This window comes from Misgurnus anguillicaudatus, chromosome 2 (assembly GCF_027580225.2).
Source record: "Misgurnus anguillicaudatus chromosome 2, ASM2758022v2, whole genome shotgun sequence".
Classification (NCBI taxonomy): domain Eukaryota; kingdom Metazoa; phylum Chordata; class Actinopteri; order Cypriniformes; family Cobitidae; genus Misgurnus; species Misgurnus anguillicaudatus.
In genome coordinates, this window is record NC_073338.2 from 4,846,364 (window position 1) to 4,860,924 (window position 14,561).

At 50.4% G+C, this 14,561-nt stretch overlaps 16 non-coding genes across 16 annotated transcripts; 8 read left to right on the forward strand and 8 right to left on the reverse strand.

Moving 5' to 3' along the window:
- Nucleotides 1–260: 260 nt before the first annotated feature.
- Nucleotides 261–333, reverse strand: trnar-ccu (transfer RNA arginine (anticodon CCU)). The gene has a single exon. It is a non-coding gene; the product is annotated as a tRNA-Arg (tRNA).
- A 144-nt stretch (nt 334–477) lies between these two features.
- trnal-caa (transfer RNA leucine (anticodon CAA)) lies at nt 478–589 on the forward strand. The gene is made up of 2 exons: nt 478–515; nt 544–589. It is a non-coding gene; the product is annotated as a tRNA-Leu (tRNA).
- A 1,201-nt stretch (nt 590–1,790) lies between these two features.
- trnar-ccu (transfer RNA arginine (anticodon CCU)) lies at nt 1,791–1,863 on the reverse strand. Its single transcript has one exon. It is a non-coding gene; the product is annotated as a tRNA-Arg (tRNA).
- Nucleotides 1,864–2,007: 144 nt separating this feature from the next.
- On the forward strand, nt 2,008–2,119 carry trnal-caa (transfer RNA leucine (anticodon CAA)). The gene is made up of 2 exons: nt 2,008–2,045; nt 2,074–2,119. It is a non-coding gene; the product is annotated as a tRNA-Leu (tRNA).
- A 1,637-nt stretch (nt 2,120–3,756) lies between these two features.
- Nucleotides 3,757–3,829, reverse strand: trnar-ccu (transfer RNA arginine (anticodon CCU)). The gene has a single exon. It is a non-coding gene; the product is annotated as a tRNA-Arg (tRNA).
- Nucleotides 3,830–3,973: 144 nt separating this feature from the next.
- Nucleotides 3,974–4,085, forward strand: trnal-caa (transfer RNA leucine (anticodon CAA)). The gene is made up of 2 exons: nt 3,974–4,011; nt 4,040–4,085. It is a non-coding gene; the product is annotated as a tRNA-Leu (tRNA).
- Nucleotides 4,086–5,574: 1,489 nt separating this feature from the next.
- trnar-ccu (transfer RNA arginine (anticodon CCU)) lies at nt 5,575–5,647 on the reverse strand. The gene has a single exon. It is a non-coding gene; the product is annotated as a tRNA-Arg (tRNA).
- A 144-nt stretch (nt 5,648–5,791) lies between these two features.
- Nucleotides 5,792–5,903, forward strand: trnal-caa (transfer RNA leucine (anticodon CAA)). The gene is made up of 2 exons: nt 5,792–5,829; nt 5,858–5,903. It is a non-coding gene; the product is annotated as a tRNA-Leu (tRNA).
- Nucleotides 5,904–7,392: 1,489 nt separating this feature from the next.
- trnar-ccu (transfer RNA arginine (anticodon CCU)) lies at nt 7,393–7,465 on the reverse strand. Its single transcript has one exon. It is a non-coding gene; the product is annotated as a tRNA-Arg (tRNA).
- Nucleotides 7,466–7,609: 144 nt separating this feature from the next.
- On the forward strand, nt 7,610–7,721 carry trnal-caa (transfer RNA leucine (anticodon CAA)). Its single transcript has 2 exons — nt 7,610–7,647; nt 7,676–7,721. It is a non-coding gene; the product is annotated as a tRNA-Leu (tRNA).
- Nucleotides 7,722–9,210: 1,489 nt separating this feature from the next.
- Nucleotides 9,211–9,283, reverse strand: trnar-ccu (transfer RNA arginine (anticodon CCU)). The gene has a single exon. It is a non-coding gene; the product is annotated as a tRNA-Arg (tRNA).
- Nucleotides 9,284–9,427: 144 nt separating this feature from the next.
- On the forward strand, nt 9,428–9,539 carry trnal-caa (transfer RNA leucine (anticodon CAA)). The gene is made up of 2 exons: nt 9,428–9,465; nt 9,494–9,539. It is a non-coding gene; the product is annotated as a tRNA-Leu (tRNA).
- A 1,489-nt stretch (nt 9,540–11,028) lies between these two features.
- Nucleotides 11,029–11,101, reverse strand: trnar-ccu (transfer RNA arginine (anticodon CCU)). The gene has a single exon. It is a non-coding gene; the product is annotated as a tRNA-Arg (tRNA).
- Nucleotides 11,102–11,245: 144 nt separating this feature from the next.
- trnal-caa (transfer RNA leucine (anticodon CAA)) lies at nt 11,246–11,357 on the forward strand. Its single transcript has 2 exons — nt 11,246–11,283; nt 11,312–11,357. It is a non-coding gene; the product is annotated as a tRNA-Leu (tRNA).
- A 1,489-nt stretch (nt 11,358–12,846) lies between these two features.
- Nucleotides 12,847–12,919, reverse strand: trnar-ccu (transfer RNA arginine (anticodon CCU)). Its single transcript has one exon. It is a non-coding gene; the product is annotated as a tRNA-Arg (tRNA).
- A 144-nt stretch (nt 12,920–13,063) lies between these two features.
- Nucleotides 13,064–13,175, forward strand: trnal-caa (transfer RNA leucine (anticodon CAA)). The gene is made up of 2 exons: nt 13,064–13,101; nt 13,130–13,175. It is a non-coding gene; the product is annotated as a tRNA-Leu (tRNA).
- Nucleotides 13,176–14,561: the final 1,386 nt, after the last annotated feature.

Consider the following 14,561-nt stretch of genomic DNA (forward strand, 5'->3'; position numbering starts at 1 on the left):
AGGCCACACTGATGTAGAATGTTGCCATCATGCCAAGGATTTAGGTGTCTTGAATAAACTCGTAATTAAGAAACAAGGTACAGCTGCCTTTCCAAAGACGAGAACTCGTGGTGAAACGACGTGATGTTTTGTCAGCGTTTTCTCAGAGCCGGAGCCATGCAGGCTTTCAATTAAAGGACTCCTAGCAGAGGATGGTTTCGATCCATCGACCTCTGGGTTATGGGCCCAGCACGCTTCCGCTGCGCCACTCTGCTGAAGCGCACCCCAGATGGGACTCGAACCCACAATCCCTGGCTTAGGAGGCCAGTGCCTTATCCATTAGGCCACTGGGGCTTGGGGGTCACGCACATGGACCATGTTCTGTTGGACCATCAACATACACAGACATGCTACAATGGATTGCATGACATGTTGGGAGAACAGAGAACTGACATGACTTTGGACACGGTAACATCTGCCTTGGGCCGTTAGCGCCGTGTCAGAATGGCCGAGCGGTCTAAGGCGCCAGACTCAAGGGTGTTCGACCTTCTCAGTTTGTGAGGTTTCTGGTCTCCCAATGGAGGCGTGGGTTCAAATCCCACTTCTGACAAAAGGTTTTTGGCGAGGCATTGAAACTATCATAGTTCTCCCTCTGGATGCCTTGGTGCAAATCTCATTCACAACAAGTTTTCAAATGTAAGCACTGTCATCAGTTGGAATATCTGAAAGGGCCAATTTCAAAGTTTCTCCTAGGAAGGAATCTCATTTCCCACAACATGCTCTGAATAAATTCTTTCATTAACATCACTTTGGCAATGGGTTTATCTGAATGTGCCAATTTCAGACTCTCTCCTAGAAATGTCCCACATCCATGGCATTGATGATCAGGCCCCTTTCTCAAAAGCGCGCACGTGTGATTCATGAAAACGAATGTACCCATAGAAAGCACGCGTACGCCTCACTTTCAGACGTGAAATCTATAAATCGCAAATGAGCTTGAAATTGTGCGCAGCTGAACAGTTGCGGAATTTTAATCGATGCCTAATTAATGCCACTGACATATAAAAGAGCGCCTGTCAGTGTTTAAATCCTTTTAGAGCAGCAAAAATGGCTTATATTTCCAAAAACCTACAGCGATCGGACAAGCAAAAGCGCGTGCGTCTGCTCAGACCCTGACATGGCGCTAGGCACTTTTCCACGTCAAAGACAGTTTTAATAAATATGGCCTTTGCCGTGGATTTTGGGGACGCACACTTTACGATCAAATCTGTGCGTACGCGCGCTTTATAAATGAGGCTCCAGGTGTCTTGAATAGGCTTGTAATTAAGAAAAAAAGCACAGCCGCCTTTGCAAAGATGAGGACTCATGGTGAAACGACGTAATGTCTTGTCAGCGTTTTCTCAGAGCCATGCAGGCTTTTAACTAAAGGACTCCTAGCAGAGGATGGTTTCGATCCATCGACCTCTGGGTTATGGGCCCAGCACGCTTCCGCTGCGCCACTCTGCTTACACGTGCACCGGGCGCGACTCCACCTACCGTCCCTAGCCTAGGAGGCCACACTGATGTAGAATGTTGCCATCATGCCAAGGATTCAGGTGTCTTGAATAAACTCGTAATTAAGAAACAAGGTACAGCTGCCTTTCCAAAGACGAGGACTCGTGGTGAAACGACGTGATGTTTTGTCAGCGTTTTCTCAGAGCCGGAGCCATGCAGGCTTTTAATTAAAGGACTCCTAGCAGAGGATGGTTTCGATCCATCGACCTCTGGGTTATGGGCCCAGCACGCTTCCGCTGCGCCACTCTGCTGAAGCGCACCCCAGATGGGACTCGAACCCACAATCCCTGGCTTAGGAGGCCAGTGCCTTATCCATTAGGCCACTGGGGCTTGGGGGTCACGCACATGGACCATGTTCTGTTGGACCATCAACATACACAGACATGCTACAATGGATTGCATGACATGTTGGGAGAACAGAGAACTGACATGACTTTGGACACGGTAACATCTGCCTTGGGCCCTTAGCGCCGTGTCAGAATGGCCGAGCTGTCTAAGGCGCCAGACTCAAGGGTGTTCGACCTTCTCAGTTTGTGAGGTTTCTGGTCTCCCAATGGAGGCGTGGGTTCAAATCCCACTTCTGACAAAAGGTTTTTGGCGAGGCATTGAAACTATCATAGTTCTCCCTCTGGATGCCTTGGTGCAAATCTCATTAACAACAAGTTTTCAAATGTAAGCACTGTCATCAGTTGGAATATCTGAAAGGGCCAATTTCAAAGTTTCTCCTAGGAAGGAATCTCATTTCCCACAACATGCTCTGAATAAATTCTTTCATTAACATCACTTTGGCAATGGGTGGATCTGAATGTGCCAATTTCAGACTCTCTCCTAGAAATGTCCCACATCCATGGCATTGATGATCAGGCCCCTTTCTCAAAAGCGCGCACGTGTGATTCATGAAAACGAATGTACCCATAGAAAGCACGCGTACGCCTCACTTTCAGACGTGAAATCTATAAATAGCAAATGAGCTTGAAATTGTTTGCAGCTGAACAGTTGCGGAATTTTAATCGATGCCTAATTAATGCCACTGACATATAAAAGAGCGCCTGTCAGTGTTTAAATCCTTTTAGAGCAGCAAAAATGGCTTATATTTCCAAAAACCTACAGCGATCGGACAAGCAAAAGCGCGTGCGTCTGCTCAGACCCTGACATGGCGCTAGGCACTTTTCCACGTCAAAGACAGTTTTAATAAATATGGCCTTTGCCGTGGATTTTGGGGACGCACACTTTACGATCAAATCTGTGCGTACGCGCGCTTTATAAATGAGGCTCCAGGTGTCTTGAATAGGCTTGTAATTAAGAAAAAAAGCACAGCCGCCTTTGCAAAGATAAGGACTCATGGTGAAACGACGTAATGTCTTTCCCCCACACCCCCCCCCCCCCACACCCACCCCCACCCCCCCCCCCCCCCCCCCACCCCCCCCCCCCCCCACCCCCCCCCCCCCCCCCCCCCCGCGCCCCCCCCCCCCCCCCCCCCCCCCCCCCCCCCCCCCCCCCCCCCCCCCCCCCCCCCCCCCCCCCCCCCCCACCCCCCCCCCCCCCCACCCCCCCCCCCCCCCCCCCCCCCCCCCCCCCCCCCCCCCCCCCCCCCCCCCCCCCCCCCCCCCCCCCCCCCCCCCCCCCCCCCCCCCCCCCCCCCCCCCCCCCCCCCCCCCCCCCCCCCCCCCCCCCCCCCCCCCCCCCCCCCCCCCCCCCCCCCCCCCACCCCCCCCCCCCCCCCCCCCCCCCCCCCCCCACCCCCCCCCCCCCCCCCCCCCCCCCCCCCCCCCCCCCCCCCCCCCCCACCCCCCCCCCCCCCCCCCCCCCCCCCCCCCCCCCCCCTCCCCCCCCCCCCCCCCCCCCCCCCCACCCCCCCCCCCCCAAATTAAAGGACACCTAGCAGAGGATGGTTTCGATCCAGCACGCTTCCGCTGCGCCACTCTGCTCGAACGCAGCCCGGGCACGACTCAACCTACAGTCCCTGGCATAGCAGGCCACTCTGATGAAGAACGTTGGCACCATGCCAAGGATTCAGGTGTCTTGAATCAACTTGTAATAAAGAAATATAGTACAACTGCCTTTCCAATCGCGGTGAAACGGCATAACGTCCTGCCAGCCTTTCCTCAGAGCCGGAGCCATGCAAGCCTTCGAGAAAAGGGCTCTTAGCAGAGGATGGTTTCGATCCATCGACCTCTGGGTTATGGGCCCAGCACGCTTCCGCTGCGCCACTCTGCTGAAGCGCACCCCAGATGGGACTCGAACCCACAATCCCTGGCTTAGGAGGCCAGTGCCTTATCCATTAGGCCACTGGGGCTTGGGGGTCACGCACACGGACCATGTTCTGTTGGACCATCAACATACACAGACATGCTACAATGGATTGCATGACATGTTGGGAGAACAGAGAACTGACATGACTTTGGACACGGTAACATCTGCCTTGGGCCGTTAGCACCGTGTCAGAATGGCCGAGCGGTCTAAGGCGCCAGACTCAAGGGTGTTCGACCTTCTCAGTTTGTGAGGTTTCTGGTCTCCCAATGGAGGCGTGGGTTCAAATCCCACTTCTGACAAAAGGTTTTTGGCGAGGCATTGAAACTATCATAGTTCTCCCTCTGGATGCCTTGGTGCAAGACTCATTCACAACAAGTTTTCAAATGTAAGCACTTTCATCAGTTGGAATATCTGAAAGGGCCAATTTCAAAGTTTCTCCTAGGAAGGAATCTCATTTCCCACAACATGCTCTGAATAAATTCTTTCATTAACATCACTTTGGCAATGGGTGGATCTGAATGTGCCAATTTCAGACTCTCTCCTAGAAATGTCCCACATCCATGGCATTGATGATCAGGCCCCTTTCTCAAAAGCGCGCACGTGTGATTCATGAAAACGAATGTACCCATAGAAAGCACGCGTACGCCTCACTTTCAGACGTGAAATCTATAAATCGCAAATGAGCTTGAAATTGTGCGCAGCTGAACAGTTGCGGAATTTTAATCGATGCCTAATTAATGCCACTGACATATAAAAGAGCGCCTGTCAGTGTTTAAATCCTTTTAGAGCAGCAAAAATGGCTTATATTTCCAAAAACCTACAGCGATCGGACAAGCAAAAGCGCGTGCGTCTGCTCAGACCCTGACATGGCGCTAGGCACTTTTCCACGTCAAAGACAGTTTTAATAAATATGGCCTTTGCCGTGGATTTTGGGGACGCACACTTTACGATCAAATCTGTGCGTACGCGCGCTTTATAAATGAGGCTCCAGGTGTCTTAAATAGGCTTGTAATTAGGAAAAAAGCACAGCCGCCTTTGCAAAGATGAGGACTCATTGTGAAACGACGTAATGTCTTGTCAGCGTTTTCTCGGAGCCATGCAGGCTTTTAACTAAAGGTCACCTAGCAGAGGATGGTTTCGATCCATCGACCTCTGGGTTATGGGCCCAGCACGCTTCCGCTGCGCCACTCTGCTTACACGTGCCCCGGGCGCGACTCCACCTACCGTCCCTAGCCTAGGAGGCCACACTGATGCAGAATGTTGGCATCATGCTAAGGATTCAGGTGTCTTGAATAAACTCGTAATTAAGAAACAAGGTACAGCTGCCTTTCCAAAGACGAGGACTCGTGGTGAAACGACGTAATGTTTTGTCAGCGTTTTCTCAGAGCCGGAGCCATGCAGGCTTTCAATTAAAGGACACCTAGCAGAGGATGGTTTCGATCCATCGACCTCTGGGTTATGGGCCCAGCACGCTTCCGCTGCGCCACTCTGCTCGAACGCAGCCCGGGCACGACTCAACCTACAGTCCCTGGCATAGCAGGCCACTCTGATGAAGAACGTTGGCACCATGCCAAGGATTCAGGTGTCTTGAATCAACTTGTAATAAAGAAATATAGTACAACTGCCTTTCCAATCGCGGTGAAACGGCATAACGTCCTGCCAGCCTTTCCTCAGAGCCGGAGCCATGCAAGCCTTCGAGAAAAGGGCTCTTAGCAGAGGATGGTTTCGATCCATCGACCTCTGGGTTATGGGCCCAGCACGCTTCCGCTGCGCCACTCTGCTGAAGCGCACCCCAGATGGGACTCGAACCCACAATCCCTGGCTTAGGAGGCCAGTGCCTTATCCATTAGGCCACTGGGGCTTGGGGGTCACGCACACGGACCATGTTCTGTTGGACCATCAACATACACAGACATGCTACAATGGATTGCATGACATGTTGGGAGAACAGAGAACTGACATGACTTTGGACACGGTAACATCTGCCTTGGGCCGTTAGCACCGTGTCAGAATGGCCGAGCGGTCTAAGGCGCCAGACTCAAGGGTGTTCGACCTTCTCAGTTTGTGAGGTTTCTGGTCTCCCAATGGAGGCGTGGGTTCAAATCCCACTTCTGACAAAAGGTTTTTGGCGAGGCATTGAAACTATCATAGTTCTCCCTCTGGATGCCTTGGTGCAAGACTCATTCACAACAAGTTTTCAAATGTAAGCACTTTCATCAGTTGGAATATCTGAAAGGGCCAATTTCAAAGTTTCTCCTAGGAAGGAATCTCATTTCCCACAACATGCTCTGAATAAATTCTTTCATTAACATCACTTTGGCAATGGGTGGATCTGAATGTGCCAATTTCAGACTCTCTCCTAGAAATGTCCCACATCCATGGCATTGATGATCAGGCCCCTTTCTCAAAAGCGCGCACGTGTGATTCATGAAAACGAATGTACCCATAGAAAGCACGCGTACGCCTCACTTTCAGACGTGAAATCTATAAATCGCAAATGAGCTTGAAATTGTGCGCAGCTGAACAGTTGCGGAATTTTAATCGATGCCTAATTAATGCCACTGACATATAAAAGAGCGCCTGTCAGTGTTTAAATCCTTTTAGAGCAGCAAAAATGGCTTATATTTCCAAAAACCTACAGCGATCGGACAAGCAAAAGCGCGTGCGTCTGCTCAGACCCTGACATGGCGCTAGGCACTTTTCCACGTCAAAGACAGTTTTAATAAATATGGCCTTTGCCGTGGATTTTGGGGACGCACACTTTACGATCAAATCTGTGCGTACGCGCGCTTTATAAATGAGGCTCCAGGTGTCTTAAATAGGCTTGTAATTAGGAAAAAAGCACAGCCGCCTTTGCAAAGATGAGGACTCATTGTGAAACGACGTAATGTCTTGTCAGCGTTTTCTCGGAGCCATGCAGGCTTTTAACTAAAGGTCACCTAGCAGAGGATGGTTTCGATCCATCGACCTCTGGGTTATGGGCCCAGCACGCTTCCGCTGCGCCACTCTGCTTACACGTGCCCCGGGCGCGACTCCACCTACCGTCCCTAGCCTAGGAGGCCACACTGATGCAGAATGTTGGCATCATGCCAAGGATTCAGGTGTCTTGAATAAACTCGTAATTAAGAAACAAGGTACAGCTGCCTTTCCAAAGACGAGGACTCGTGGTGAAACGACGTAATGTTTTGTCAGCGTTTTCTCAGAGCCGGAGCCATGCAGGCTTTCAATTAAAGGACACCTAGCAGAGGATGGTTTCGATCCATCGACCTCTGGGTTATGGGCCCAGCACGCTTCCGCTGCGCCACTCTGCTCGAACGCAGCCCGGGCACGACTCAACCTACAGTCCCTGGCATAGCAGGCCACTCTGATGAAGAACGTTGGCACCATGCCAAGGATTCAGGTGTCTTGAATCAACTTGTAATAAAGAAATATAGTACAACTGCCTTTCCAATCGCGGTGAAACGGCATAACGTCCTGCCAGCCTTTCCTCAGAGCCGGAGCCATGCAAGCCTTCGAGAAAAGGGCTCTTAGCAGAGGATGGTTTCGATCCATCGACCTCTGGGTTATGGGCCCAGCACGCTTCCGCTGCGCCACTCTGCTGAAGCGCACCCCAGATGGGACTCGAACCCACAATCCCTGGCTTAGGAGGCCAGTGCCTTATCCATTAGGCCACTGGGGCTTGGGGGTCACGCACACGGACCATGTTCTGTTGGACCATCAACATACACAGACATGCTACAATGGATTGCATGACATGTTGGGAGAACAGAGAACTGACATGACTTTGGACACGGTAACATCTGCCTTGGGCCGTTAGCACCGTGTCAGAATGGCCGAGCGGTCTAAGGCGCCAGACTCAAGGGTGTTCGACCTTCTCAGTTTGTGAGGTTTCTGGTCTCCCAATGGAGGCGTGGGTTCAAATCCCACTTCTGACAAAAGGTTTTTGGCGAGGCATTGAAACTATCATAGTTCTCCCTCTGGATGCCTTGGTGCAAGACTCATTCACAACAAGTTTTCAAATGTAAGCACTTTCATCAGTTGGAATATCTGAAAGGGCCAATTTCAAAGTTTCTCCTAGGAAGGAATCTCATTTCCCACAACATGCTCTGAATAAATTCTTTCATTAACATCACTTTGGCAATGGGTGGATCTGAATGTGCCAATTTCAGACTCTCTCCTAGAAATGTCCCACATCCATGGCATTGATGATCAGGCCCCTTTCTCAAAAGCGCGCACGTGTGATTCATGAAAACGAATGTACCCATAGAAAGCACGCGTACGCCTCACTTTCAGACGTGAAATCTATAAATCGCAAATGAGCTTGAAATTGTGCGCAGCTGAACAGTTGCGGAATTTTAATCGATGCCTAATTAATGCCACTGACATATAAAAGAGCGCCTGTCAGTGTTTAAATCCTTTTAGAGCAGCAAAAATGGCTTATATTTCCAAAAACCTACAGCGATCGGACAAGCAAAAGCGCGTGCGTCTGCTCAGACCCTGACATGGCGCTAGGCACTTTTCCACGTCAAAGACAGTTTTAATAAATATGGCCTTTGCCGTGGATTTTGGGGACGCACACTTTACGATCAAATCTGTGCGTACGCGCGCTTTATAAATGAGGCTCCAGGTGTCTTAAATAGGCTTGTAATTAGGAAAAAAGCACAGCCGCCTTTGCAAAGATGAGGACTCATTGTGAAACGACGTAATGTCTTGTCAGCGTTTTCTCGGAGCCATGCAGGCTTTTAACTAAAGGTCACCTAGCAGAGGATGGTTTCGATCCATCGACCTCTGGGTTATGGGCCCAGCACGCTTCCGCTGCGCCACTCTGCTTACACGTGCCCCGGGCGCGACTCCACCTACCGTCCCTAGCCTAGGAGGCCACACTGATGCAGAATGTTGGCATCATGCCAAGGATTCAGGTGTCTTGAATAAACTCGTAATTAAGAAACAAGGTACAGCTGCCTTTCCAAAGACGAGGACTCGTGGTGAAACGACGTAATGTTTTGTCAGCGTTTTCTCAGAGCCGGAGCCATGCAGGCTTTCAATTAAAGGACACCTAGCAGAGGATGGTTTCGATCCATCGACCTCTGGGTTATGGGCCCAGCACGCTTCCGCTGCGCCACTCTGCTCGAACGCAGCCCGGGCACGACTCAACCTACAGTCCCTGGCATAGCAGGCCACTCTGATGAAGAACGTTGGCACCATGCCAAGGATTCAGGTGTCTTGAATCAACTTGTAATAAAGAAATATAGTACAACTGCCTTTCCAATCGCGGTGAAACGGCATAACGTCCTGCCAGCCTTTCCTCAGAGCCGGAGCCATGCAAGCCTTCGAGAAAAGGGCTCTTAGCAGAGGATGGTTTCGATCCATCGACCTCTGGGTTATGGGCCCAGCACGCTTCCGCTGCGCCACTCTGCTGAAGCGCACCCCAGATGGGACTCGAACCCACAATCCCTGGCTTAGGAGGCCAGTGCCTTATCCATTAGGCCACTGGGGCTTGGGGGTCACGCACACGGACCATGTTCTGTTGGACCATCAACATACACAGACATGCTACAATGGATTGCATGACATGTTGGGAGAACAGAGAACTGACATGACTTTGGACACGGTAACATCTGCCTTGGGCCGTTAGCACCGTGTCAGAATGGCCGAGCGGTCTAAGGCGCCAGACTCAAGGGTGTTCGACCTTCTCAGTTTGTGAGGTTTCTGGTCTCCCAATGGAGGCGTGGGTTCAAATCCCACTTCTGACAAAAGGTTTTTGGCGAGGCATTGAAACTATCATAGTTCTCCCTCTGGATGCCTTGGTGCAAGACTCATTCACAACAAGTTTTCAAATGTAAGCACTTTCATCAGTTGGAATATCTGAAAGGGCCAATTTCAAAGTTTCTCCTAGGAAGGAATCTCATTTCCCACAACATGCTCTGAATAAATTCTTTCATTAACATCACTTTGGCAATGGGTGGATCTGAATGTGCCAATTTCAGACTCTCTCCTAGAAATGTCCCACATCCATGGCATTGATGATCAGGCCCCTTTCTCAAAAGCGCGCACGTGTGATTCATGAAAACGAATGTACCCATAGAAAGCACGCGTACGCCTCACTTTCAGACGTGAAATCTATAAATCGCAAATGAGCTTGAAATTGTGCGCAGCTGAACAGTTGCGGAATTTTAATCGATGCCTAATTAATGCCACTGACATATAAAAGAGCGCCTGTCAGTGTTTAAATCCTTTTAGAGCAGCAAAAATGGCTTATATTTCCAAAAACCTACAGCGATCGGACAAGCAAAAGCGCGTGCGTCTGCTCAGACCCTGACATGGCGCTAGGCACTTTTCCACGTCAAAGACAGTTTTAATAAATATGGCCTTTGCCGTGGATTTTGGGGACGCACACTTTACGATCAAATCTGTGCGTACGCGCGCTTTATAAATGAGGCTCCAGGTGTCTTAAATAGGCTTGTAATTAGGAAAAAAGCACAGCCGCCTTTGCAAAGATGAGGACTCATTGTGAAACGACGTAATGTCTTGTCAGCGTTTTCTCGGAGCCATGCAGGCTTTTAACTAAAGGTCACCTAGCAGAGGATGGTTTCGATCCATCGACCTCTGGGTTATGGGCCCAGCACGCTTCCGCTGCGCCACTCTGCTTACACGTGCCCCGGGCGCGACTCCACCTACCGTCCCTAGCCTAGGAGGCCACACTGATGCAGAATGTTGGCATCATGCCAAGGATTCAGGTGTCTTGAATAAACTCGTAATTAAGAAACAAGGTACAGCTGCCTTTCCAAAGACGAGGACTCGTGGTGAAACGACGTAATGTTTTGTCAGCGTTTTCTCAGAGCCGGAGCCATGCAGGCTTTTAATTAAAGGACACCTAGCAGAGGATGGTTTCGATCCATCGACCTCTGGGTTATGGGCCCAGCACGCTTCCGCTGCGCCACTCTGCTCGAACGCAGCCCGGGCACGACTCAACCTACAGTCCCTGGCATAGCAGGCCACTCTGATGAAGAACGTTGGCACCATGCCAAGGATTCAGGTGTCTTGAATCAACTTGTAATAAAGAAATATAGTACAACTGCCTTTCCAATCGCGGTGAAACGGCATAACGTCCTGCCAGCCTTTCCTCAGAGCCGGAGCCATGCAAGCCTTCGAGAAAAGGGCTCTTAGCAGAGGATGGTTTCGATCCATCGACCTCTGGGTTATGGGCCCAGCACGCTTCCGCTGCGCCACTCTGCTGAAGCGCACCCCAGATGGGACTCGAACCCACAATCCCTGGCTTAGGAGGCCAGTGCCTTATCCATTAGGCCACTGGGGCTTGGGGGTCACGCACACGGACCATGTTCTGTTGGACCATCAACATACACAGACATGCTACAATGGATTGCATGACATGTTGGGAGAACAGAGAACTGACATGACTTTGGACACGGTAACATCTGCCTTGGGCCGTTAGCACCGTGTCAGAATGGCCGAGCGGTCTAAGGCGCCAGACTCAAGGGTGTTCGACCTTCTCAGTTTGTGAGGTTTCTGGTCTCCCAATGGAGGCGTGGGTTCAAATCCCACTTCTGACAAAAGGTTTTTGGCGAGGCATTGAAACTATCATAGTTCTCCCTCTGGATGCCTTGGTGCAAGACTCATTCACAACAAGTTTTCAAATGTAAGCACTTTCATCAGTTGGAATATCTGAAAGGGCCAATTTCAAAGTTTCTCCTAGGAAGGAATCTCATTTCCCACAACATGCTCTGAATAAATTCTTTCATTAACATCACTTTGGCAATGGGTGGATCTGAATGTGCCAATTTCAGACTCTCTCCTAGAAATGTCCCACATCCATGGCATTGATGATCAGGCCCCTTTCTCAAAAGCGCGCACGTGTGATTCATGAAAACGAATGTACCCATAGAAAGCACGCGTACGCCTCACTTTCAGACGTGAAATCTATAAATCGCAAATGAGCTTGAAATTGTGCGCAGCTGAACAGTTGCGGAATTTTAATCGATGCCTAATTAATGCCACTGACATATAAAAGAGCGCCTGTCAGTGTTTAAATCCTTTTAGAGCAGCAAAAATGGCTTATATTTCCAAAAACCTACAGCGATCGGACAAGCAAAAGCGCGTGCGTCTGCTCAGACCCTGACATGGCGCTAGGCACTTTTCCACGTCAAAGACAGTTTTAATAAATATGGCCTTTGCCGTGGATTTTGGGGACGCACACTTTACGATCAAATCTGTGCGTACGCGCGCTTTATAAATGAGGCTCCAGGTGTCTTAAATAGGCTTGTAATTAGGAAAAAAGCACAGCCGCCTTTGCAAAGATGAGGACTCATTGTGAAACGACGTAATGTCTTGTCAGCGTTTTCTCGGAGCCATGCAGGCTTTTAACTAAAGGTCACCTAGCAGAGGATGGTTTCGATCCATCGACCTCTGGGTTATGGGCCCAGCACGCTTCCGCTGCGCCACTCTGCTTACACGTGCCCCGGGCGCGACTCCACCTACCGTCCCTAGCCTAGGAGGCCACACTGATGCAGAATGTTGGCATCATGCCATGGATTCAGGTGTCTTGAATAAACTCGTAATTAAGAAACAAGGTACAGCTGCCTTTCCAAAGACGAGGACTCGTGGTGAAACGACGTAATGTTTTGTCAGCGTTTTCTCAGAGCCGGAGCCATGCAGGCTTTTAATTAAAGGACACCTAGCAGAGGATGGTTTCGATCCATCGACCTCTGGGTTATGGGCCCAGCACGCTTCCGCTGCGCCACTCTGCTCGAACGCAGCCCGGGCACGACTCAACCTACAGTCCCTGGCATAGCAGGCCACTCTGATGAAGAACGTTGGCACCATGCCAAGGATTCAGGTGTCTTGAATCAACTTGTAATAAAGAAATATAGTACAACTGCCTTTCCAATCGCGGTGAAACGGCATAACGTCCTGCCAGCCTTTCCTCAGAGCCGGAGCCATGCAAGCCTTCGAGAAAAGGGCTCTTAGCAGAGGATGGTTTCGATCCATCGACCTCTGGGTTATGGGCCCAGCACGCTTCCGCTGCGCCACTCTGCTGAAGCGCACCCCAGATGGGACTCGAACCCACAATCCCTGGCTTAGGAGGCCAGTGCCTTATCCATTAGGCCACTGGGGCTTGGGGGTCACGCACACGGACCATGTTCTGTTGGACCATCAACATACACAGACATGCTACAATGGATTGCATGACATGTTGGGAGAACAGAGAACTGACATGACTTTGGACACGGTAACATCTGCCTTGGGCCGTTAGCACCGTGTCAGAATGGCCGAGCGGTCTAAGGCGCCAGACTCAAGGGTGTTCGACCTTCTCAGTTTGTGAGGTTTCTGGTCTCCCAATGGAGGCGTGGGTTCAAATCCCACTTCTGACAAAAGGTTTTTGGCGAGGCATTGAAACTATCATAGTTCTCCCTCTGGATGCCTTGGTGCAAGACTCATTCACAACAAGTTTTCAAATGTAAGCACTTTCATCAGTTGGAATATCTGAAAGGGCCAATTTCAAAGTTTCTCCTAGGAAGGAATCTCATTTCCCACAACATGCTCTGAATAAATTCTTTCATTAACATCACTTTGGCAATGGGTGGATCTGAATGTGCCAATTTCAGACTCTCTCCTAGAAATGTCCCACATCCATGGCATTGATGATCAGGCCCCTTTCTCAAAAGCGCGCACGTGTGATTCATGAAAACGAATGTACCCATAGAAAGCACGCGTACGCCTCACTTTCAGACGTGAAATCTATAAATCGCAAATGAGCTTGAAATTGTGCGCAGCTGAACAGTTGCGGAATTTTAATCGATGCCTAATTAATGCCACTGACATATAAAAGAGCGCCTGTCAGTGTTTAAATCCTTTTAGAGCAGCAAAAATGGCTTATATTTCCAAAAACCTACAGCGATCGGACAAGCAAAAGCGCGTGCGTCTGCTCAGACCCTGACATGGCGCTAGGCACTTTTCCACGTCAAAGACAGTTTTAATAAATATGGCCTTTGCCGTGGATTTTGGGGACGCACACTTTACGATCAAATCTGTGCGTACGCGCGCTTTATAAATGAGGCTCCAGGTGTCTTAAATAGGCTTGTAATTAGGAAAAAAGCACAGCCGCCTTTGCAAAGATGAGGACTCATTGTGAAACGACGTAATGTCTTGTCAGCGTTTTCTCGGAGCCATGCAGGCTTTTAACTAAAGGTCACCTAGCAGAGGATGGTTTCGATCCATCGACCTCTGGGTTATGGGCCCAGCACGCTTCCGCTGCGCCACTCTGCTTACACGTGCCCCGGGCGCGACTCCACCTACCGTCCCTAGCCTAGGAGGCCACACTGATGCAGAATGTTGGCATCATGCCAAGGATTCAGGTGTCTTGAATAAACTCGTAATTAAGAAACAAGGTACAGCTGCCTTTCCAAAGACGAGGACTCGTGGTGAAACGACGTAATGTTTTGTCAGCGTTTTCTCAGAGCCGGAGCCATGCAGGCTTTTAATTAAAGGACACCTAGCAGAGGATGGTTTCGATCCATCGACCTCTGGGTTATGGGCCCAGCACGCTTCCGCTGCGCCACTCTGCTCGAACGCAGCCCGGGCACGACTCAACCTACAGTCCCTGGCATAGCAGGCCACTCTGATGAAGAACGTTGGCACCATGCCAAGGATTCAGGTGTCTTGAATCAACTTGTAATAAAGAAATATAGTACAACTGCCTTTCCAATCGCGGTGAAACGGCATAACGTCCTGCCAGCCTTTCCTCAGAGCCGGAGCCA